Genomic DNA, 26,430 nt, shown 5'->3' with positions numbered 1-26,430 from the left:
ACCACCAAATTCAAGGTATGTGCAAAACATGGGACGTGCTGGAATTGGCCCAGATTTAATGCACACGCAATATTGCTGGCGTTGTCCGATGCCACAAATCCACAGGAGAGTCCAATTGGGGTAAGCCATTCCGCGATGATCTTCCTCAGTTGCCGTAAGAGGTTTTCAGCTGTGTGCGTATTCTGGAAAGCGGTGATACAAAGCGTAGCCTGCCTAGGAAAGAGTTGGCGTTTGCGAGATGCTGCTACTGGTGCCGCCGCTGCTGTTCTTGCGGCGGGAGTCCATACATCTACCCAGTGGGCTGTCACAGTCATATAGTCCTGACCCTGCCCTGCTCCACTTGTCCACATGTCCGTGGTTAAGTGGACATTGGGTACAGCTGCATTTTTTAGGACACTGGTGACTCTTTTTCTGAGGTCTGTGTACATTTTCGGTATCGCCTGCCTAGAGAAATGGAACCTAGATGGTATTTGGTACCGGGGACACAGTACCTCCAACAAGTCTCTAGTTGGCTCTGCAGTAATGATGGATACCGGAACCACGTTTCTCACCACCCAGGATGCCAAGGCCTCAGTTATCCGCTTTGCAGTAGGATGACTGCTGTGATATTTCATCTTCCTCGCAAAGGACTGTTGAACAGTCAATTGCTTACTGGAAGTAGTACAAGTGGGCTTACGACTTCCCCTCTGGGATGACCATCGACTCCCAGCGGCAACAACAGCAGCGCCAGCAGCAGTAGGCGTTACACGCAAGGATGCATCGGAGGAATCCCAGGCAGGAGAGGACTCGTCAGACTTGCCAGTGACATGGCCTGCAGGACTATTGGCATTCCTGGGGAAGGAGGAAATTGACACTGAGGGAGTTGGTGGGGTGGTTTGCGTGAGCTTGGTTACAAGAGGAAGGGATTTACTGGTCAGTGGACTGCTTCCGCTGTCACCCAAAGTTTTTGAACTTGTCACTGACTTATTATGAATGCGCTGCAGGTGACGTATAAGGGAGGATGTTCCGAGGTGGTTAACGTCCTTACCCCTACTTATTACAGCTTGACAAAGGGAACACACGGCTTGACACCTGTTGTCCGCATTTCTGGTGAAATACCTCCACACCGAAGAGCTGATTTTTTTGGTATTTTCACCTGGCATGTCAACGGCCATATTCCTCCCACGGACAACAGGTGTCTCCCCGGGTGCCTGACTTAAACAAACCACCTCACCATCAGAATCCTCCTGGTCAATTTCCTCCCCAGCGCCAGCAACACCCATATCCTCCTCATCCTGGTGTACTTCAACACTGACATCTTCAATCTGACTATCAGGAACTGGACTGCGGGTGCTCCTTCCAGCACTTGCAGGGGGCATGCAAATAGTGGAAGGCGCATGCTCTTCACGTCCAGTGTTGGGAAGGTCAGGCATCGCAAACGACACAATTGGACTCTCCTTGTGGATTTGGGATTTCAAAGAACGCACAGTTCTTTGCGGTGCTTTTGCCAGCTTGAGTCTTTTCAGTTTTCTAGCGAGAGGCTGAGTGCTTCCATCCTCATGTGAAGCTGAACCACTAGCCATGAACATAGGCCAGGGCCTCAGCCGTTCCTTGCCACTCCGTGTGGTAAATGGCATATTGGCAAGTTTACGCTTCTCCTCCGACAATTTTATTTTAGGTTTTGGAGTCCTTTTTTTTCTGATATTTGGTGTTTTGGATTTGACATGCTCTGTACTATGACATTGGGCATCGGCCTTGGCAGACGACGTTGCTGGCATTTCATCGTCTCGGCCATGACTAGTGGCAGCAGCTTCAGCACGAGGTGGAAGTGGATCTTGATCTTTCCCTAATTTTGGAACCTCAACTTTTTTGTTCTCCATATTTTATAGGCAGAACTAAAAGGCACCTCAGGTAAACAATGGAGATGGATGGATTGGATACTAGTATACAATTATGGACGGACTGCCACGGTTAGGTGGTATAAAAAAACCACGGTTAGGTGGTATATATTATAATAATAATACAATTATGGATGGACGGACTGCCTGCCGACTGCCGACACAGAGGTAGCCACAGCCGTGAACTACCGCACTGTACACTGGTTGATAAAGAGATAGTAGTATACTCGTAACAATTAGGATGACACTATGACGGTATAAAGAATGAAAAAAAAACCACGGTTAGGTGGTAGGTATATAATAATAAATAATACAATTCTGGTCGGACGGACTGCCTGCCGTGTGCCGACACAGAGGTAGCCACAGCCGTGAACTACCGCACTGTACACTGGTTGATAAAGAGATAGTAGTATACTCGTAACAATTAGGATGACACTATGACGGTATAAAGAATGAAAAAAAAAACCACGGTTAGGTGGTAGGTATATAATAATAAATAATACAATTCTGGTCGGACGGACTGCCTGCCGTGTGCCGACACAGAGGTAGCCACAGCCGTGAACTACCGCACTGTACACTGGTTGATAAAGAGATAGTAGTATACTCGTAACAATTAGGATGACACTATGACGGTATAAAGAATGAAAAAAAAACCACGGTTAGGTGGTAGGTATATAATAATAAATAATACAATTCTGGTCGGACGGACTGCCTGCCGTGTGCCGACACAGAGGTAGCCACAGCCGTGAACTACCGCACTGTACACTGGTTGATAAAGAGATAGTAGTATACTCGTAACAATTAGGATGACACTATGACGGTATAAAGAATGAAAAAAAAACCACGGTTAGGTGGTAGGTATATAATAATAAATAATACAATTCTGGTCGGACGGACTGCCTGCCGTGTGCCGACACAGAGGTAGCCACAGCCGTGAACTACCGCACTGTACACTGGTTGATAAAGAGATAGTAGTATACTCGTAACAATTAGGATGACACTATGACGGTATAAAGAATGAAAAAAAAACCACGGTTAGGTGGTAGGTATATAATAATAAATAATACAATTCTGGTCGGACGGACTGCCTGCCGTGTGCCGACACAGAGGTAGCCACAGCCGTGAACTACCGCACTGTACTGTGTCTGCTGCTAATATAGACTGGTTGATATTTAAAGAGATATTAGTAGTATACAACAATACTATACTGGTGGTCAGGCACTGGTCACCACTCCTGCAGCAAAAGTGTGCACTGTTAATTAATATAATTGTACTCCTGGCTCCTGCTAACAACCTGCAGTGCTCCCCAGTCTCCCCCACAATTAATTATAAGCTTTTAATTTATACATTGATGACTGTGCAGCACACTGGGCTGAGCTGAGTGCACACAGACTGAGTCACACTGTGTGACTGACTGTGCTGTGTATCGTTTTTTTTTTCAGGCAGAGAACGGATATAGCAGAGAGAAGTGAACGGATATATTATATTAAATAAAAGTTAACTAGCAACTGCACTGGTCACTGACTGTGGTAAACTAACTCTGTCTGCGACTCTGCACAATCTCTCTCTCTCTATCTAATCTATCTCTATTCTAATGGAGAGGACGCCAGACACGTCCTCTCCCTATCAATCTCAATGCACGAGTGAAAATGGCGGCGACGCGCGGCTCCTTATATAGAATCCGAGTCTCGCGATAGAATCCGAGCCTCGCGAGAATCCGACAGCGTCATGATGACGTTCGGGCGCGCTCGGGTTAACCGAGCAAGGCGGGAAGATCCGAGTCGCTCGGACCCGTGAAAAAAAACATGAAGTTCGGGCGGGTTCGGATTCCGAGGAACCGAACCCGCTCATCTCTACAACTCACAGAGTGATTCGGACATTGCCATAGCCGGTACCAGTTCAGCACAAAGACATTTCCCTTTAGGGGTAAGGACTCGTGCGCAGAGAGAGCCCCGCGTAGAACGAGAACCAGACGGGGCAGGCAATGTGAGCACCAAGGCAAAAAAGCCAGTAAAAGCCAAGAAATAGTACATAATTTATCTTCCAGGACATTTACAGATGTAGAATTGTGTGTTTTGCAAAAAGGTTTATCATTTGTACCTACAAATACCTTTGATGATTTGTCTAGTAAGGTTGATCTGGCAAGATTTGGTAAGCAACTACACCTGAGAGAACACTTTGATAAACAGAAAGACACACCGGTTTTAGCTGATGCATGCCCTATTAAAGCTACAGTAAGTCATATTTTGATCCAGTCTCGGTAAATGCAGCTATTAAGTTGTTTACCCAGTGTCACGATCCGGGTATCTGGACGCCATTTCTTACCCATCGGATGCCTCCTGGGGCTGGCTCGGCGCTCCGGGACCGGATCCCGTCTGTTGTCCTGATGTGTACGTTCCTGTATCCTCTCCTGTCACTCTGGGACGCTGTCACAGTAAACGCCATATTACACCTGGCATGGCGTCTCCCGCGGCCTCCGCCGCCGTCCCTGAACTTCTGCATGCAGAGTGTCTGAGTGGCGATTACGTCAGCCGCCGCCTCCGCTGTGTCCGCATGGTTGGATGTGCATCTGTCAGCCTGGCGCCTCCTGTCTCCGGTGGCCGGCGCCGCCATTACTGTTTTCATTACCACATGGATTACAAACCAAACTTCCCTCCAAGTGTCTGCATGGGCGCAGCCATCTTGGATTCTGTCAGCTGATCATTTCCACCAATCTGTTCTCAGTATTGATAATCTGCATAATTGCCTAGCCAATCCCTTCCTTGCTGCAGGTATAAATACACTGTGCCTGAGCAAGGAAGGCGTCAGTGCTTTGGTTGTCAAACCTAGTTCCTGTTTGTCTCTCTCCTGTGATTGTCTTCCAGGTTCCAGCTCCTGTCTCAAGACTTCCACCATAGAGACCCGCACCAGCATTCCACCTGCGGTGTAGCCTGACTCTCCAATCCATTGTGGATTCATCTGTTTACAGCTACAACATTACCTGCTTCCAGCTCAGCTTCCAGCAGAGTACAGCTTCCCTTAAAGGGCCGGTGTCCTTTCTACACTTTACCACTCTCCACCGGTATTATTATTTCTCCGCTCTCAAGTTCTACATTTCAGTTCATATTTCATCGCTCCCAAGTTCATTTATTATTTAACTGGTTCCAGCCAGTATCCACTCCGTGCTAACAACAGTCTGGTTCCAGCCAGTATCCACAGCAGCTGTTTTATCTTCAGCAACCCAGCTTTTCCTGGAACACCAGCTGGCACAATCCTGGGTTATCTCCATTGCTACAGTCGGGCCTGGTAAGGACTTTCCATCTAGAAGATCATAAGAACTATCTCACACTACCAGTGCCCTGTGGCTCCTGCCATCCTGTAGTACCCAGGAACTGTATTTATTCTTTGCTGACTTTTACGTTTTCTTTTACTGCTGCTGTGTTGCGGAGTTGTCATAATAAACATCATTGACTTTTATCCAAGTTGTCGTGGTCACGCCTTCGGGCAGTTATTATTCATGTTACTTACATGTCCAGGGGTTTGATACAACCTCCCAGGTTCCGGTACATCTCAGCCCCTACAACTGAGGCTGCCTCCCGTCAGCTCAGGCCCTCAGTTGTGACAGTAAGCACTGACCTAATGAATCCAGCCGGAGACCAGGATCAAGCGGCTAGGCCGATGCAAGAACTGGCAGCCCGACTAGAACATCAGGAGGCTGCACAGGGCCACATCATCCGCTGTCTCCAGGATCTCTCTACTCGGCTGGATGGGATTCAGACAACTCTCCGTGGATCAGGCGCGTCTGGTGCGTCAACCACAGTGACTCCAGCTATAACCCCACCCACCTTACCCATTTCTGCTCCACGTCTTCATCTTCCAATGCCAAAATTTGACGGATCTCCAAGATTCTGCAGGGGATTTCTCAACCAGTGTGAGATTCAGTTTGAGCTACAACCTGGCAATTTTCCCAGTGACCGTACAAAAATTGCCTACATTATTTCTCTTCTCAGTGGCTCAGCCCTTGATTGGGCATCACCGTTATGGGAGAGGTCCGACACCCTGCTATCTTCCTACACTGCCTTCGTGTCAACATTCAGGCGCATCTTCGACGAGCCAGGCCGGGTAACCTCAGCTTCATCCGAGATTCTCCGTTTACGCCAGGGGTCACGTACTGTAGGACAATATCTGATACAGTTCCAGATCCTGGCATCCGAACTGGCATGGAACGACGAGGCCCTGTATGCTGCATTCTGGCATGGCTTATCTGAGCGTATTAAAGATGAGTTAGCTACCAGAGACTTACCTTCTAAGTTAGATGAGCTAATCTCACTCTGCACGAAAGTTGATTTACGTTTCAGAGAGAGAGCAACTGAGCGTGGAAGATCATCTGCTCCAAAATCTTCTGCTCCTCCTCCTCGTCAACTGTCACCATCTAAAGATGAGCCCATGCAACTTGGCCGTTCCCGTTTAACTCCTGCTGAGCGCCGAAGACGTCTCTCCGAGTTTCTCTGTCTCTATTGTGCAGCTCCGTCTCACACCATTAATGCCTGTCCCAAACGTCCGGGAAACTCCAAATCCTAGCTCGCCAAGGAGAGGGCCGGCTAGGAGTAATGATCTCCTCTTCATCTCCTCAAGATTGTAATTTCCCAGTCTCGCTTCAAGTTGCTCAACGTTATCGGAACGTCATTGCCCTCCTTGATTCCGGAGCAGCTGGGAACTTTATTACCGAAGCCTATGTTAAACGGTGGTCCCTACCCACCGAGAGACTTCCTTCGTCCATTTCTTTAACTGCCGTGGATGGCAGCAAAATTTTTGATGCAGTTATTTCTTTAAGGACTCTACCAGTTCGTCTGAGAGTGGGAGTTCTTCATTCCGAACTTATTTCTTTTTTAGTGATTCTAAGAGCCACACATCCTGTGGTCCTGGGCCTTCCATGGCTCCGTCTTCACAATCCTACAATTGATTGGACGCCTACGCAAATCCTGGCATGGGGTTCCTCCTGTGCTGAGACATGTTTGTTTAAAGTATTGCCTGTCTGTTCTTCCTCCCCCAGGTCGTCTGATGTTCCACCTCCTCCATATCAAGATTTCACGGATGTGTTCAGTAAAGCTTCTGCTGATATCCTTCCTCCTCATAGAGAATGGGACTGTCTGATTGATCTCGTTCCAGGGAAGGTTCCACCTCGAGGCCGAACTTATCCGTTGTCTCTGCCTGAGACGCATTCTATGGAGGAATATATTAAAGAGAACCTAGCAAAGGGGTTCATTCGACCTTCTTCTTCTCCAGCCGGCGCAGGCTTCTTTTTTGTAAAAAAGAAAGATGGTGGTCTGCGGCCGTGCATCGACTACAGAGGTTTGAACGACATTACCATCAAGAACCGTTATCCTTTACCCCTGATTACTGAGCTCTTTGACAGAGTTAGCGGAGCTACCATCTTTACAAAGCTGGACTTGCGAGGTGCATACAATCTCATCCGGATCCGTGAGGGTGACGAGTGGAAGACCGCCTTTAACACCCGTGACGGACATTATGAGTACCTCGTCATGCCCTTCGGATTGAGCAATGCTCCAGCTGTCTTCCAGCATTTTGTCAATGAGATCTTCAGAGACATTCTATACCGTCATGTCGTGGTCTATCTAGACGATATCCTCATTTTTGCCAACGATTTAGAGGAACATCGTTTTTGGGTTAAAGAGGTTCTGTCCCGTCTCCGTGTCAATCATCTCTATTGCAAATTAGAAAAATGCATCTTTGAAGTCAAGTCCATTCCGTTTCTAGGGTACATTGTGTCCGGTTCCGGACTAGAGATGGATCCTGAGAAACTACAAGCAATCCAAAATTGGCCGGTACCCTTAACCCTCAAAGGGGTCCAGAGGTTCTTAGGGTTCGCCAACTATTACCGAAAGTTTATACGAGACTTTTCCACCATTGTGGCGCCTATTACTGCTTTCACTAAGAAGGGTGCTAACCCGTCCAAGTGGTCTGAAGAAGCCATGCAAGCATTTCATCTTTTAAAACAAAGGTTCATCTCTGCGCCTGTTCTGAAACAGCCTGACATCGACTCTCCTTTCATCTTAGAGGTGGATGCCTCCTCCGTTGGAGTAGGAGCGGTGTTATTTCAGAGGGCTAAAGATGGCCATTTACACCCTTGCAGTTTCTTCTCCCGGAAGTTCTCCCCAGCTGAGCGCAACTATGCCATTGGCGACCAGGAGTTGCTAGCCATCAAGCTCGCTCTAGAAGAGTGGAGGTATCTGTTGGAGGGAGCTTCTCATTCAATCACCATACTTACAGACCACAAGAACCTTTTATACCTGAAGGGCGCACAATGTCTCAACTCTCGTCAGGCCAGATGGGCACCTTTCTTTTCCAGGTTCGACTTTAAACTCCAGTTCTGTCCGGGCTCTCAGAATCGCAAGGCCGATGCCCTTTCCCGCTCATGGGAGCAAGAAAATGAGTCAGAGTCTTCAGACAAGCATCCTATTATAAATCCGTTGGCATTCTCCACGGTAGGGATGGACTCTACGCCCCCATCAGGGAAAAGTTTTGTGAAGCCGATGCTAAGGAAGAAGCTCATGCATTGGGCCCATGCTACCCGTTTTGCCGGACATACAGGTATCCAAAAAACCCTGGAGTTTATCTCTAGGTCCTATTGGTGGCCAACTCTGAAAAAGGACGTCTTGGAGTTTATTGCATCTTGCCCAAAGTGTGCCCAACATAAAGTATCCCGCCAGTCGCCTGCGGGGCAACTGGTTCCACTATCCGTTCCCCGTCGACCATGGACCCACTTGTCGATGGATTTCATTACAGACTTACCCATGTGCAACAAGTTCAATACCATCTGGGTGGTAGTTGACCGGTTCACCAAGATGGCACACTTCATTCCTCTCACCGGTCTTCCGTCAGCTTCCAAGTTGGCTCAAGTATTCATACAAGAGATCTTCCGACTCCACGGTCTTCCTGAAGAAATTATCTCAGATCGAGGAGTTCAATTCACAGCCAAATTCTGGCGAAGTTTATGTCAAGTCCTCCAAGTCAAGCTAAAGTTTTCCACGGCTTACCATCCTCAGACCAATGGTCAAACCGAGAAGGTGAATCAGGACTTGGAGGCCTTCCTCCGCATCTATGTGTCCTCCTCTCAAGATGACTGGGTTCAATTACTTCCCTGGGCCGAGTTCTGTCATAACAACCAGTATCATTCTTCATCTGCTTCAACACCATTCTTCACTAACTTTGGATTCCACCCTAAAGTCCCTGAGTTCCAACCGCTTCCAGCAACTTCTGTTCCCGCAGTGGATATCACCTTGCATCAGTTTGCCAATATCTGGAAGAGCGTACGATCAGCTCTGCTCAAGGCATCGTTCAGGTACAAGAAGTTTGCGGATAAGAAGCGTCGAGCAGTTCCTGCTCTCAAGGTGGGTGATCGGGTATGGTTATCCACGAAGAATTTGAGGTTAAGAGTTCCCAGTATGAAGTTTGCACCTCGCTATATCGGTCCTTTCAAGATTGAACAAGTCATCAATCCTGTTGCTTACAGACTCCAGTTGCCTCCCTTCTTAAAAATACCCAGGACATTCCATGTTTCCCTGTTGAAACCGCTGATCTTGAATCGGTTTCATTCCTCACTTCCTCCAACTCCGAAAGTCCAAACTGAACGAGGCGTTGAGTATGAAGTGGCCAAGATCCTGGACTCACGTCACCGTTACGGTCAACTACAATATCTTATTGACTGGAAGGGTTATGGTCCTGAGGAACGTTCATGGACCAATGCTTCTGATGTCCATGCTCCTGCCTTGGTCCGGAGATTCCATTCCAAGTTTCCTCAAAAGCCAAAGAAGTGTCCTGGGGCCACTCCTAAAGGGGGGGGGTGCTGTCACGATCCGGGTATCTGGACGCCATTTCTTACCCATCGGATGCCTCCTGGGGCTGGCTCGGCGCTCCGGGACCGGATCCCGTCTGTTGTCCTGATGTGTACGTTCCTGTATCCTCTCCTGTCACTCTGGGACGCTGTCACAGTAAACGCCATATTACACCTGGCATGGCGTCTCCCGCGGCCTCCGCCGCCGTCCCTGAACTTCTGCATGCAGAGTGTCTGAGTGGCGATTACGTCAGCCGCCGCCTCCGCTGTGTCCGCATGGTTGGATGTGCATCTGTCAGCCTGGCGCCTCCTGTCTCCGGTGGCCGGCGCCGCCATTACTGTTTTCATTACCACATGGATTACAAACCAAACTTCCCTCCAAGTGTCTGCATGGGCGCAGCCATCTTGGATTCTGTCAGCTGATCATTTCCACCAATCTGTTCTCAGTATTGATAATCTGCATAATTGCCTAGCCAATCCCTTCCTTGCTGCAGGTATAAATACACTGTGCCTGAGCAAGGAAGGCGTCAGTGCTTTGGTTGTCAAACCTAGTTCCTGTTTGTCTCTCTCCTGTGATTGTCTTCCAGGTTCCAGCTCCTGTCTCAAGACTTCCACCATAGAGACCCGCACCAGCATTCCACCTGCGGTGTAGCCTGACTCTCCAATCCATTGTGGATTCATCTGTTTACAGCTACAACATTACCTGCTTCCAGCTCAGCTTCCAGCAGAGTACAGCTTCCCTTAAAGGGCCGGTGTCCTTTCTACACTTTACCACTCTCCACCGGTATTATTATTTCTCCGCTCTCAAGTTCTACATTTCAGTTCATATTTCATCGCTCCCAAGTTCATTTATTATTTAACTGGTTCCAGCCAGTATCCACTCCGTGCTAACAACAGTCTGGTTCCAGCCAGTATCCACAGCAGCTGTTTTATCTTCAGCAACCCAGCTTTTCCTGGAACACCAGCTGGCACAATCCTGGGTTATCTCCATTGCTACAGTCGGGCCTGGTAAGGACTTTCCATCTAGAAGATCATAAGAACTATCTCACACTACCAGTGCCCTGTGGCTCCTGCCATCCTGTAGTACCCAGGAACTGTATTTATTCTTTGCTGACTTTTACGTTTTCTTTTACTGCTGCTGTGTTGCGGAGTTGTCATAATAAACATCATTGACTTTTATCCAAGTTGTCGTGGTCACGCCTTCGGGCAGTTATTATTCATGTTACTTACATGTCCAGGGGTCTGATACAACCTCCCAGGTTCCGGTACATCTCAGCCCCTACAACTGAGGCTGCCTCCCGTCAGCTCAGGCCCTCAGTTGTGACACCCAGATGCTTGTCTGGGTAAACGACATATAATTTGACTCGTGCTGAGCATAAAGCTCTGAAAGATATTGCTGCTTATAGAGATTTAGTATTTCGTGCACCTGATAAGGGAGGTGCCCTAGTAATTCAAGATCTTGCAGATTATAAAGATGAGATATATGGTTAGTTGTCTGATGTGTCTATTTATGTTAAACTAGCCCATGATCCTACAGAGGAATATTTATGCTCTTTGGAAGGTGTACTTGATACAGCTATATCTAAGGGCATTATTGGTGCAGATGTTAAACAAGCTATTTTTAATTCAACTCCTTGTGTGCCAATTTTTTATACCATTCCTAAACTGCATAAGAATTATAGCAAACCACCTGGGCGTCCGATAATTTCCACCCGGGAATCTGTGTTTTATCAGGTTTCTAGATATGTGGATTTTTTTTCTGCAGCCTGTGATACAAAATGAAAGTACCTATTTGAAAGATACTACTACGTTTCTGCACAAATTGAATAATTTGCAGGGTGTTACTTACAACGTCTGGCTGTGCACAGCAGACGTCCGTTTATACACCAATATACCACATGAAAGAGGTATAGAGGCAGTTAAGGAGTTAATTATGGATAATCCCCTGTATAAGGGGCCAGATTTAGATTTTTTCTTAAGTCTATTACATATGATTCTTACAATTAATTATTTATTGTCCAATGATTAATTTTTCTTGCAAGTTCGGGGCTGTGCAATGGGTTCTTGCGCAGCTCCGGCGTATGCTAATTCTTTTATGTTCATTGTTGAAAATTTTTTATTTTTTCGAAATCAGGATTATTGCTCTATAATCACTTTCTTTACCCATTATATAGATGATTTGTTTTTCTTGCGGTCAGGTACTAAACAGGAGTTTTGTGATATGATGCAGAACATTAATGGCTTGGACTCTAACGTTAAATTTACGTATGACATACAGAAACAGGAGATACATTTTCTGGATGTCCAGGTAAAACTTTGCGGTCGGGAAGAATACCAAATAAGAAAAATGGAAAAAGAAGTAGACTCTTGTTTGGGAGCACTCTTAACTCAGAGGAACTAAGTTGTATACATGTCTTAGGCTGGTAAAATCATGAGTTTAATAAATTCTTATTAAAATATATAGAATTAACGGAGTTCAAAATTTTTTTCGTGTGATTCAAGACTATTGTGCAAAAATATCTATGTCAATTTAATAAATAATTAGCAAAAATTGCTATAGTATAATGTAAGTCGGAAAAACTTTAGAATTCACAAAAAAGGGGGGGAAAGGGGGGAAAAAAAGAAGAACACCTACTAGTCTCAAAGGTGTCTGTCAGATGAATATATGACCATCATTCATACTGCAAAAATCCCAAATGGAAAAAGTAGTTGCAGGGAATTAAATCATGGGTCATATGAATCCGAGTACCCATCTGTGACTTAGGATTGGGCAGCAAAATTTATTTGCAGTACCAGGATGTTCCAAGGTGGTCTCCCATCCGAGTACTGGTCCGGCCCTCCACTGCTTAGCTTCCAAGATCGGAAGAGATTGGGCATCTCCAGTGGGGTATGTCCGCAATTTCTTAAGCTAGCCCTTTCATTTGTCACTTAATATTGGAAATGGAATCGTTCATATTTTCAACAAGAAAAATGAAAGAAGGGGACAGACACACATGTTGACGGCAGGATCAAAAAGTGTAGATTAGATATGACAATTATATGGCACGGGAATATCAAGGCCATAAATATCCAATCACAGTGAATCCTTCATTATTTGTATTGTACTATACACCAGTCAATTGTATATATATAACAAAATCATTCTTGGTCGTGCTGTCTAAATAGGACAGCAATAAGCATAAATTAATCACCAAGAAAGAACAGGGTATTAACTACAAAGAATCCTTTATAGTTAGTGGGTTAACATCTGTGCTTTTCTCATAACCAAAGATCCACCATTGGTATACAAAATCTCTGAAGTGAACAAAAATGAGAACAGATATTGCAATATCAGGAGTGGTCTCTCATCCAAGTACCACCCTGTCCGCCGCTATGTAGCATTAATGCTCGGATGCAATTAAGCACCATTCGTGGAATACAACTGCAATTAGATGCTTGTGGTATGGTCACCTTCAATCAAAGTTTTTGAAAAAAACATATGTTGGAAGGGCAAATAATTAGATAAGTATACCATCTATGTGTACCCATGCAGGATATGCAGTAGGTTACTTATCACAGCATATAGCATATTATCCTGCAAAGGAGTATATGGTCAGAATACAACAGATGTAAGCTTATATGGCAGAACTATCATAAGTCATACTATAATGAGCAGCAGACACATATTAATCCAAGCCAAACAGACTTGGTAATGTGAGAATATTCTTACCACTAACCAATAATGTAGCAGAGCACTTATTTGCTAATCACCCTAAGTAAAAGATGTTAAATAAATAAAGCATGACAGGTGCTAGTGTAGTTGAACCAGATACTTGGTTAGTTTCATACAATACCAATCTGTAGATTTTGGTATCCCAGGTTTTCTGGTGCAGGCAGTGGGAATGTAAAGCGGGATAAGTGCAGCTAAACCCCGCAGCTTCTGCCCGAAATCGAGCTCCAGCAGATGGGGGAATATTGCTGCGTCCCGTCGTGTTTCCCTGTTAGCGGGTTCCAGACACAAGGGTGAAAGATGTGTGTCAGTGTCCGCCTCTCTTGTGCCCGTAATCGAGCTCCGGCGGGTGAGAGTAGCCGCTAACTTCTGCGGCTAGTGTGGTTGCCTGGTAACAGGCTGTGAAGATCCGGCTTCCAGGTCACGTGTGCGCACCACGTGACCAAAAGGGTCCTGACGTACGTTTCGCTGGTAGGCTTGATTACAGGACTTTGATTGAAGGTGACCATACCACAAGCATCTAATTGCAGTTGTATTCCACGAATGGTGCTTAATTGCATCCGAGCATTAATGCTAGATAGCGGCGGACAGGGTGGTACTTGGATGAGAGACCACTCCTGATATTGCAATATCTGTTCTCATTTTTGTTCACTTCAGAGATTTTGTATACCAATGGTGGATCTTTGGTTATGAGAAAAGCACAGATGTTAACCCACTAACTATAAAGGATTCTTTGTAGTTAATACCCTGTTCTTTCTTGGTGATTAATTTATGCTTATTGCTGTCCTATTTAGACAGCACGACCAAGAATGATTTTGTTATATATATACAATTGACTGGTGTATAGTACAATACAAATAATGAAGGATTCAATGTGATTGGATATTTATGGCCTTGATATTCCCGTGCCATATAATTGTCATATCTAATCTACACTTTTTGAGCCTGCCGTCAACATGTGTGTCTGTCCCCTTCTTTCATTTTTCTTGTTGAAAATATGAACGATTCCATTTCCAATATTAAGTGACAAATGAAAGGGATAGCTTAAGAAATTGCGGACATACCCCACTGGAGATGCCCAATCTCTTCCGATCTTGGAAGCTAAGCAGTAGAGGGCCGGACCAGTACTCGGATGGGAGACCACCTTGGAACATCCTGGTACTGCAAATAAATTTTGCTGCCCAATCCTAAGTCACAGATGGGTACTCGGATTCATATGACCCATGATTTAATTCCCTGCAACTACTTTTTCCATTTGGGATTTTTGCAGTATGAATGATGGTCATATATTCATCTGACAGACACCTTTGAGACTAGTAGGTGTTCTTCTTTTTTTTTCCCCTTTCCCCCCCCTTTTTTTGTGAATTCTAAATTTTTTCCGGCTTACATTATACTATAGCAATTTTTGCTAATTATTTATTAAATTGACATAGATATTTTTGCACAATAGTCTTGAATCACACGAAAAAAAATTTGAACTCCGTTAATTCTATATATTTTAATAAGAATTTATTAAACTCATGATTTTACCAGCCTAAGACATGTATACAACTTAGTTCCTCTGAGTTAAGAGTGCTCCCAAACAAGAGTCTACTTCTTTTTCCATTTTTCTTATTTGGTATTCTTCTCAATACATTTTTGACTCATGGGAGCACCACTGAATGGTAACTACATTTAGTGCACCCTAAAAGATATACTATCTTCCTATATGCACAGTTACCTTAATCTGAAGCAATTCTATAACATAAATTTCAGTTTCTCAGAGGACATTACTCAGGTTGCTTTTCGTACAAAAATTGTTGCTAGACCAGTGCGGCTCCCACAAACCCCTTTTTTGAATACAAAACTTTGCGGTCATAAGATACAAACATCTTTATATAGCAAACCGACAGATTGTAACAATCTACTTCAGTCATGTAGTCATCACCCAGAGCTTCTAAAAAGAGGTTTACCTTATTCACAATATCTTAGAGTACATTGCATCTGTAGTGAGAAAGGTGATGAAGTAGAACAGATGACAGGACATTTCTTAGCTAAGGGTTACCCTAATGATTTACTAACGAAAACTAGGATAAAAGCTCTAGCACAACCAAGGGTTAAAGCCAATATGGGTTCTGCATCAGATTCACAATTCCTGACATTTATCAATTCATTTACTATAGGTAGCCGACGTTTGATCACAAAGGCTAAAATAATTTTTCCAGTTGTGCAAAATGACCGCAATTTGAAATCATTGATGAATACGGAAATGCTCCCGTGTTATAAGGCGCCCATAATTTTATTGCGATTGACATAAACACTTCTTTAAGCTAGCTTACCACTAAAATAACGACACACTAAAATAACGACATGGACACGGTTAGCTGTAGTTAAAGGTCAGACGATATTTATTGATCGCTGACCTGTTCTTTGTACTATAATTGTAATTGAATTGGTTTTATATTGGAGGATGGCAAAGGAAAAAATCGCTACCAGACACCAGCTCCAGTCATTTAGATTGAAACACAAAAACTGAGGAGGGGACTAAACCACAACACCGCCTCCTCCCTGCATAACCCGCATTGTGCAGGACTCACCACTCTTTTCTCTGGCAAACGTTCGGTTCCCGCAGGGGAACGTCTAAATGTCCAACCGCAAGGTAAGGACACACCTGCCGTCCTTCTAAAGAGGGTGCCCCACAATGACCACTTATGCCCATCTGACCGCTGGTTGGTAGCGACTTCCCGCCACAAAGGTTTAACAAACCGCCCCGCCATCCAAACCAATAAAAACCAGGAAAACAAGAAAGCTAACTGAAAGGACCAAAACCCCAGGTAAGAAAAACCTGCAAAACTCCAGCCGGAGAAGACTAACCCCTTCCTCCTTGTCGAAACTGCGGCTGACGCAGTACAAGCAGAGGATGCCTGACCACCTAAAAGCCATAACCCAAAACATCAGCTGTCCTAAGCGCCAAGTAATGCCCTGCCGCCCAAAAATGTAAGAGTGGCCAAACCAGCCATTCCTGTTCAAACCATCGATGGCTGCAAAAGAAAAACACCCTAAAATCATCACACTGACATACATCACATATGAAAACCAAGTGACAGATAACAGAATTAACCCAAGTGAAGGAGAAAACTCAAAAAACCTCCCGTGGACCTTTGATGAGCCAATTGTAATTAGGCCCCCTCGGAGGAAAATTTAAAAATTCACTTCACACCCTCGATTCCTGAACGCTACCCGTTCAAAAACCGACGGGTAAACAAGTTTTTGGGTTAGCGCAACAGGCGCAACTAAACATTATCCACATGCAGAAGGCTTACAGTAAGCATCCCTCCATGGAGCACCTCCTGAATAGCTGCCGTGGAGGACCCTGTGGCTGCCGCATGGTAGCCACCCCCATCCTCAAGGAATAGGACCTAAAAAGTATACCTCCAACGGCCCACCTCCTGAATTGCCGCCGTGGAGGAACCTGTGGCTTCCGCATGGTAGCCACCCCCATCCGTATGGAATAGGACCTAAGAAGTATACCTCCAACGGACCACCCCTTGAATAGCTGCCGAGGAGGACCCTATGGCTGCCGCACGGCAGCCACCCCCATCCGCAAGGAATAGGACCTAAAAAGTATACCTCCAACGGACCACCTCCTGAATAGCTGCCGCGGAGGACCCTGTGGCTGCCGCATGGTAGCCACCCCCATCCGCAAGGAATAGGACCTAAGAAGTATACCCCCAACGCCCCAGCTCCTGAACCGCTGCCGTGGAGGAACCTGTGACTGCCGCACAGCAGCCACCCCAATCCGCAAGGAATAGGACCTATAAGGAGTAAACCTCCAACGCCCCAGCTCCTGAACAGCCGCCGTGGAGGACCCTGTGGCTGCCGCATGGCAGACTCCCCAATCCGCAAGGAACAGGACCTAAGAAGTATACCTCCAACGGCCCAGCACCGGAACAGCTGCCGAGGGGGACCCTGTGTCTGCCGCATGGTAGCCTCCCCAATCCGCAAGGAATAGGACCTGCAAGAAGCTTACCCCCAACGACCCTGCTCCTGAACCGCTGCCGTGGAGGACCCTGTGGCTGCCGCATGGTCAGCTGCCCCATTCCGCAAGGAATGGGTACTGAACCCAAACACAGCAGCAACACTGCACATTAGTGAGAGGACCAGCGAGCGCCTGTATCAGCAACTGGTCGCCCCCCGGAGGCCCATCTATACTCATGCGCCAGGCGCACCGGGCAGACACCCATCACCTCCTGGGCCTCCAAGGACACATAGCGACCCCCAGCTGCTTGATCCGATTTGGATCACACCATCCTGCAGAGCAACCGACCACCCTGCAACCCGCGTTACAGAGAAAGGCCCCGGAATCCCGAAATGCCTGCTGCTCGCCACCCCTCGCTTACCCGCAAAACCCAGAAGAAAGTCAAAGCAAAGGCTAATCTAAACAGGGGCCACCTCCAACACCGACTCGGCGACAGGAGGCAGCACACCCAGCAACTCCGCCAAAATTTGCCACGTAGCAGGCCTACGTGTATCCGCAGGCGCGGGGCGCACCCTAGCCCCATCCCTAAAGTGCTAGCGAAAAACCAGGCGGGGTCCACCAGCCGGCTAGCCTAGAACGGAAGGAAATGCCCGCAAAGGCAGGATACATGGCCGCCTAGGACCTACCTCCCAAATAACGCTCGAACAGGAAAACCATCAAACCGTCTACCAGGGACACACCCGCTGTATCCAACCTAATGAAAAAACACCAGGACGCAGCAGACGCCCCAAACGAGGAAGGAGCCAACGCATGCCTAGTCCGAGTAGCCAACCCGCCTGGACAATCCACCCGACAGAAGACGAGCATGAGAAACCCTATGTCGCCACCCAAGGAACCCACTCACGGCACTTATAAAACTGAAAATGAGACAAAGCATCCGCAAACCCATCCCGACTCCGGGAGCGTGATGGGAAAACCGCGCTGCCAGCAGACAAGCAGATGTCGCAACGGTCACAAAACCTGAGGGGACCTGAGGAAACAAGGAGGAGGAGGCCCAAAAACCTCCCCGTAAAAAGACCATAGGAATGAAGACCAAATCCACCAAAACATCTCCGATCTCGCGGGAAGGGAAACCTGGCTGCCCCGCAGCGGCCTGTAGGTGTCCTGCAAACTACGCCACCCATGGGTATAAACTTGCTGACAAAAGGGGGGGAGCTAACCACGACTGCGCCCGCCTAAGCCGAATGTCGCGTTACCTCCAGCAGTCGTTACTAAAACTCAAAAGTGACGGTACCCTGTCAGCGGGGAGGCGACAGCAACCCGCAATTGTGCCCAGCGCCAACCCCCGAAAACTCGGACCCCGAACAAAGACCTGGCAACCTACAGAAGGATAGCTGCAAACCGAAAATGCCTCCCAATTTCTCAAAAGAGGCACATGAGACAGAAAAACCCAGGGGCACCCACCTGTCAGCCTAAAACTGGCAACTAATCGAGGCCCGAAAACTTGCCGGGGATAGGGGCGCAGGGGAAGCGGGGAAAAACACGATAAAAAAATGGCATAGAGCCCACACGAGCCGCAAGTCGGATCTGCGTCTACCTTCCGCCGGACCTGACGCGGGACAGCGGGACCGTACATAAAACGCCGGCGCACCACCATGGGCAGGTTACCCGCTCGTGGCTGTGGCACCGTAACTGGAAGGGCAACAGGCCTCACAAATTTGCATGAGTGACGAAAACGGGAGTGTACGTCTATGGTGGACTTGCCCCTGCCATAAGCGAAAAAACCCCACCCCAACAAGGAGCGCAAAACAGAAGCGCCAACTGCGAGGGGCCTGCGACCTGGGCCCCCACTGTGCGGTCCGGCCTGCCGGGTGACCCCCAACCACAACCCCAAGGAAAACGACGTTACCACCCCGATCACTATGGACTTAACGTCGTAATCTCCCCAAGCGTAAACAAAAACTTTCTGGCCTCACCAGGATTCTAACACGGGGTGCACGCATTGCAGGCGGACACTGTAACCGTTATGCCACTGCTGACCACCTAGAATAAAATTGCGTGCTCTGACACAAAACTGCACCATGTGAGGATACGGGGCAGGTCGCGACCCGATGCCACAAACCGTAAGACCCAAAAACCGTAACCACAGATGAAAGTACGGGCGAACCGCAGGGGGAGGAGGGAACAGCAGCCGCCAGCGCCCTGCCTTTCCGAGACGCCTAACGCCACGTGCCACGCAATGAGCCTAGCCAACTAACGCGGGCGCCAAGGGGAACCAGAGGAACACTACAGAAGCTAAAAGTACTGTAACAATAAGGAGAAACAACAGCATGCTCACTGTTGCCTGAAGGACCTGGAACACCATCAGCTGCCGCCACCGATCTCGGCGGTGCGTCTTCCGCTGCCGAAGCATCCCTCCTCGGCCTCCGGTTCCTCCGTGCTGACGCCCCGACTCCCCCGGACCCGCAGACACCTGCGCAGACAAAACAGAGGGGACAACAAGCGCAGGGAGCACCAGCGCTCCAAAGGCGAAACAGGAGGCACAGGCGGGGGGCGGGGTTGCAAGTGGAAATAGTGCAGGGGGGCTGCCTTGACCCACGGGGCATCCTAATGGTGTAGGCTGGAAGCCATGGGGGGGGGGAATTGCCCGCAGCCCGGGAAAACATAAGAGGAAAGGTGGGGAAATGAGCGGCAGCTGGGAGGCTGCAAAAATTGTCCAGGAGGGGCCGTCGCGGGGGAATTCCCGAGATGGCCGACCATGTGGGCTGAACCCCATGGGCCAAAACTGAGCAAAAAAGGGGGCAAAGTGAGGGGAGGCATACGGAAGGCCCGGGAAGCGCGACATGGAAGACGCGGTAACCGACCGAGCAACGGGCCAGGTACGAGCTCCGGGGAAAAATGGAGGGACCTGACCCCCGGCAAACCCTGCCGGCGCCGAAAAACCAGAAGGAGGGCCAGGCAGGCGGAACGAGGCTGCCGAAGACGACCGCGCCGCCACAATCCGCACTGTCCCAGCCTGCAATATGGGGGCACCTGCCAGCCGAGAAACGGGAGGGGAGAGGACGGAGCAGCCAAGCGTGAGAAGAGGAGGGGGGGGGCAAAGCAGGTGAGGCCACGCAGGTGAGGCCTCGCCGCGAGCACCGTGGCCGGAGGCCCCCACTAAAAAGGGGGGGGGGCAACCAACGCACTCAGGAAAAGGCGCCCGCCAGCGGAAACCTGCGCCAAACCCAGGGGGCCCAGGTCGGGCTATCCCACCCACATCCAGCGAGGGACCCCAAAAACCAGAGCCCACCGCCTGAGGGAGCACCACAGCTGCCCCCAGCGCAGCAGAAAGCCGTGGGGACGCTGCAGAGCCGCTGCCCCAGCAACACCCCACTCACCAGAAACACACAGCGCTCCCTCCCCCCCCCCCGCAGCCAACCCCGGGACGCCAGGCCCCCATGTGCGCTGGAGCCGTCAGCCGGGGCCACAACGGGGAGGAGGCAGCAGACGCGCCGGGAGAAGCAGGACCGGCGGGGGGAGCCCCGCAGCCCTACGGGCGCCGGGGACGACTCCCCGTGACCGCGGCTGCTCACACCAGCGATCTCCGTGACAGGGGCACCGCGCCGCTCGGCCAAGCAGCAGGGGGAGAAGCGTGGGATGCAGTGGTCCGACCCCGCTGCGCTCCAGCAGGCGCCGTGATGGAGACCGGGGAGGACACGCTACACCCCCGAGAGCGCTGGAATCCCATGCCCGCAGACAAGCGACGGGGGGGGGACCCACAGGGATGCTGCACATCGGGGGGGCACAGCAGCCACAATACCAAGAGTAATAAAGAACATCACGTAGGAAGGAGAGAATGGGGAGGGGGGGGGGATAGAAACAGCGTGATGGGTACAAACATACATATATTTAGAAGTGGAATAAGAACCCACACAAAAGGCAACAACTATGAACAATATATAATGCCAGCAGTACTCAGCCTTCCTGGGCCATTCCAAAATGGCAAGAGGAAGTCTGAGGCCCATGACCATGGCTTATATATTATTACAAGACCAACCCCTAAACCCTTGACGGACAGCCCTATAATCCTATAGGAAAAATACCCGAGAAAACACTAATCTACCTAGCAACTGCTTAGTCATAAACAACCAATCACAAAAAATTGGGCTCTTATATGGCCTCAGGCTTATGCAGCTTTCAGCTTATCTAAACGTGGGCATAACATTCGGGATCAGATTGTACATGCAGATATTTCAGGATTCTCTGATCATCATGTGGAACATTTTATGACAAAAAAACAGGAAACTACAAATGTTTAGGCTACAACACTTGTGTGTACCTGGAAACAGGAGACACAATGGTGCATCCTCATACGAATAAATTCAAGATTCAGCATATACTTACCTGCACCACTCGTTATGTGGTCTATTATATTTATAGCCCATGTGGATTTTATTATGTGGGTAAAACCACTTGTTTGTTTAAAGAAAGGATGGCCCAGCACATGAGTGCTATTAAACAGTCGACTGAAGGAAAGTCAGTCGATCAGCCGGTAACAAAGCACTTCAGGCTGCATGGACATAATCTGGCAAGTCTGCATTATAAAATGATAGATCACATACCAGAGAGCAAACGAGGAGGTGCTAGGAATAGAAAGTTGTTACAAAGAGAAGCAATGTGGATTAACCGACTTGGGGGGTCATTCCGAGTTGATCGCTAGCTGCTGTTCGCAGCGCAGCGATCAGGATAAAAAATGGCATTTCTGCACATGCGTATGCACCGCAATGCGCGTGCGTGATGTACGGGTACAAAGGCTTTTGTGGTTTTGCACAGGTTCTAGCGACATTTTTTTCCGCACTGGCGGGCGCAAGAAGATTGACAGAAAAGGGGCGTTTTCTGGGTGTCAACTGACTGTTTTCAGGGAGTGCTTAGAAAAAATTCCTCATGTCGACCTTTAGACCTGTCGACCTAGCACATGTCGACCTAGAAACCCTGTCGACCTTCCATCCATGTCGACCTAGTGACTGTCGACCTATAGTGGTCGACCTAAACATTGTCGACCTAGACACTGTCGATCTTCAGACCGGATCCCATATCTGTGAAGGTAATTGTGAATTTTAATGGCTGTATTGATACCAGGCACAATTGGAAGAATTAGTGTGTGTGTGTACGCTTATTGGGGGTAATTCCAAGTTGATCGCAGAAGGAAATTTTTTAGCAGTTGGGCAAAACCATGGCCCTCATTCCGAGTTGTTCGCTCGGTATTTTTCATCGCATCGCAGTGAAAATCCGCTTTGTACGCATGCGCAATGTTCGCACTGCGACTGCGCCAAGTAACTTTACTATGAAGAAAGTATTTTTACTCACGGCTTTTTCTTCGCTCCGGCGATCGTAATGTGATTGACAGGAAATGGGTGTTACTGGGCGGATACACGGCGTTTCAGGGGCGTGTGGCTGAAAACGCTACCGTTTCCGGAAAAAACGCAGGAGTGGCCGGGGAAACGGTGGGAGTGCCTGGGCGAACGCTGGGTGTGTTTGTGACGTCAACCAGGAACGACAAGCACTGAAATGATCGCACAGGCAGAGTAAGTCTGGAGCTACTCTGAAACTGCTAACTCGTTTGTAATCGCAATATTGCGCGTACGTCGGTCGCAATTTTAAGAAGCTAAGATTCACTCCCAGTAGGCGGCGGCTTAGCGTGTGTAACTCTGCTACATTCGCCTTGCGAGCGAACAACTCGGAATGAGGGCCCATGTGCACTGCAGGGGGGGCAGGTATAACGTGCAGAAAGAGTTAGTTTTGGGTGGGTTATTTTGTTTCTGTGCAGGGTAAATACTGTCTGCTTTATTTTTACACTGCAAATTAGATTGCAGATTGAATACACCACACCCAAATCTAACTCTCTCTGCACATGTTAAATCTGCCTCCCCTGCAGTGCCCATGGGCCCTCATTCCGAGTTGTTCGCTCGGTAAAAATCTTCGCATCGCAGCGATTTTCCGCTTAATGCGCATGCGCAATGTTCGCACTGCGACTGCGCCAAGTAAATTTGCTATGCACTTAGGAATTTTACTCACGGCTTTTTCATCGTTCTGGCGATCGTAATGTGATTGACAGGAAATGGGTGTTACTGGGCGGAAACAGGCCGTTTTATGGGCGTGTGGGAAAAAACGCTACCGTTTCCGGAAAAAACGCGGGAGTGGCCGGAGAAACGGAGGAGTGTCTGGGCGAACGCTGGGAGTGTTTGTGACGTCAAACCAGGAACGACAAGCACTGAACTGATCGCAGATGCCGAGTAAGTCTGAAGCTACTCAGAAACTGCTACGAGGTGTGTAATCGCAATATTGCGAATACATCGTTCGCATTTTTAAGATGCTAAGATTCACTCCCAGTAGGCGGCGGCTTAGCGTGAGCAACTCTGCTAAAATCGCCTTGCGAGCGAACAACTCGGAATGACCTCCATGGTTTTGCCCAATTGCTAACAAAAATCCTGCTGCGATCAACTTGGAATTACCCCCATGGTTTTGCCCATCTGCTAACAAATTTGATGCTGCGATCAACTCAGAATTAGGCCCATTAGGTGTCTGTTCATCTGTATATAAAAGCTCATTGCTGTTTGAGTTACAAAGTGTTAATTGAAACATGAAGCATAAATTCTCAGGAATGTAAAATTGCTGTTTGCTTGTCTGTGTGGTCACTTTCTGAAGAATCCGTAGAGTGCCTCTCCTTCCTGTGATGTGTATGTGTATGTATATATATATATATATATATATGTGTGTGTATGTATTGCACATATTTAGACCCTCACTACTATGCAAATAAGTTTGTGTGTATATTAAGTCAATTTGTTAAAGACACCCTCCTTCTCAACTCTCTGCCCCTGCCCCATGCAGATACACAGCTGAAGCTATCAGGACACCCGGCCCCCTCTCACCACCCTTCACCTCGGCACCCGCCACCTCACCCCCTTCCCCCGGCATGCAAGATTCACACAACCTGCTGTCAAAGTCCGAGCCTCAGCCAGCCAGCTTGGTCTCCCCCATATGGAGCTGCCTGAGAGGAGAGCCGTGTGCCGCAGCACCCACTACATTCAGCCTCTCAAAGGAAATATAAGGACACCGCAGCTACAGCTGCCGCAATGGAGGTGCTCCTCTGTATATAAAAAAAAGCATTGGTCAGCTACACTAATGGAACGGCGGGCAGAGGGGGTTTCCAGGTACTTGGAACCCCCCCCCCCCCCCGCGTGCATGTATGCAGTTCTCTGTCCCTCAACACCCGAGATAACTTCTGCTGAGATACCGCATCCACACAATCAGCCTGATAAGTACCGCTACCACTGCTGTGTTACCTTGTATGATATAAGGGGGTCAGTTACCTATATCATACTTGCCTACTCTCCCGGAATGGCCGGGAGGCTCCCGAAAATCGGGTGACCCTCCCGGCCCCCCGGAAGAGCAGGCAAGTCTCCCGATTCGTGGGGTCCCCCCTGCCCGTCCGCCCACTTAGTGTGTAAAGTGGGCGGTCCGGGCAGTTGATGACGCGATTCTTGCTGAATTGCGTCATCATAGCCATGCCCCCTGCAGTGTAATGCCGGTGATCGCGGCATTACAGAGCGGGGGCGTGGCTTAAAAGAGGCATCGTCATGACCCCGCCCTTGCTCCGCCCCCACTTCGCCCTTTCTCCGCCCCGTCCTGCCTCCGGCCCACCCCCTCCACGACGTCACAGCCTCCCCTGCCCGCCCTCTGAGCTGACCTGGCTGCTCTCTCCCGCAGAGAGCAGCCAAAATGTAGGTAAGTATGACCTATATCAATAATACATCCAAACCACCTGTGTGTTTACTGAATAACCCTGCATTGCTGTTTAAGTTCATTAAGTGTGCAGACTGATGTCACTGCACCAGGCAATCCAATACACTCTGCCAACAGGTTATGGGCCCAGTCCCGTGCCCCAGACCCACGTGTGCCTGAAGATTAACCCTCTGAGTGCTTTTGAGTAATCACACTGACAAAGATTAAAGTGACATTTTATACAAGTGCAGAAAGGATGTATAGCACAGGACACAGCATGAACTTTGCTAAACTGAAAGGCTCAGAGAACTATGCTACATGGAAGTTTGCCATGGAGATGCAGCTTAAGCGGGAAAAGTTGTGGAAGGTTACTATAGACCCAGTAGCAGGTCCAAACCCAGATGATGTAGACAGAGCCATTGGGACGATACGTTTAGCTGTGGTGCAGCATGAATGATTACATTGACAAGTTATTGTCAATACTCAGCAGTTGGCATCTGTGGGGGGCACAGGAGGACGAGGAAGAAGTGGCAATGGCTATGTTACAGAATCTGATGCCAGAATTAGATATTTTGGTGGTTGCGTTAGAGTCAAATGACACTAAACTGACAATGGAGATTGTAAGGGCCAAGTTGCTGCAGTTCCAAGAATGTATTCCTGTCAAGACCATAGCTGAGGGTTCTGCCTTGATAAGAAAGGGCACAAAGTCCAAACAGCACAAATTCAAATGTTTTGTATGCCACAAGATAGGACATAAAGCTTCAGATTGCAGAATGAGAAATTCCAGTGGTGCGCAGAAGCAGCGTGACAAGCCAAACAAGTCAGCACTGAATGTAGCAGTCATAGGAAGGATTGCTGGTACATAGACTCGGAGGCCACTAGACATTTCAGTTGCAATAAGCATTGGTTCAATTCTTTAACACTGTGTGTTCCCACTACAGTTACAGGGATTGGAAATAAGGTTCTTACTGCTTTACAAGCTGGGATAATCACAGTACGTTTAAAAATTGGAGGAGAAACAGTTGTTACAGACAGGCCCGGCGCTACCTGCTCAGCGAAGGGATGCAGTGCAGGGAGGTGCTGGGACGGAGAGGCACTCACCCTGCTCTGCATTCCTTCCCTGCTGCGCCATCCTGTCCCCCCTGCTGCTGCTGCTGTGCCTGTCACTGTATGACAGGCACTGGCAGCGGCGCTTGCAGCATGAAAATCCTCCTCCCTCCCCTCCCCTCACCTGTGTGACTGGACATCGCTATGTACGGGACAGAAGGGGGCAGGGCTAAACGGG

General features: G+C 48.4%; 1 protein-coding gene and 2 pseudogenes across 1 annotated transcript in view; 1 reads left to right on the top strand and 2 right to left on the bottom strand.

Annotated features, from left to right (window-relative positions):
* The window catches only part of LOC134910085 (protein unc-93 homolog A-like), a 373,717-nt gene that overhangs the window by 203,349 nt on the left and 143,938 nt on the right, over positions 1 to 26,430 (bottom strand). The gene's annotated exons all lie outside the window — the stretch shown is intronic.
* LOC134913686 (5S ribosomal RNA) lies at positions 12,493 to 12,612 on the bottom strand (annotated as a pseudogene).
* On the top strand, positions 14,471 to 14,590 carry LOC134912028 (5S ribosomal RNA; annotated as a pseudogene).

The sequence above is a fragment of the Pseudophryne corroboree genome, chromosome 4 (assembly GCF_028390025.1).
Source record: "Pseudophryne corroboree isolate aPseCor3 chromosome 4, aPseCor3.hap2, whole genome shotgun sequence".
Taxonomy (NCBI): domain Eukaryota; kingdom Metazoa; phylum Chordata; class Amphibia; order Anura; family Myobatrachidae; genus Pseudophryne; species Pseudophryne corroboree.
This window is presented reverse-complemented; position numbering and strand designations above follow the sequence as displayed.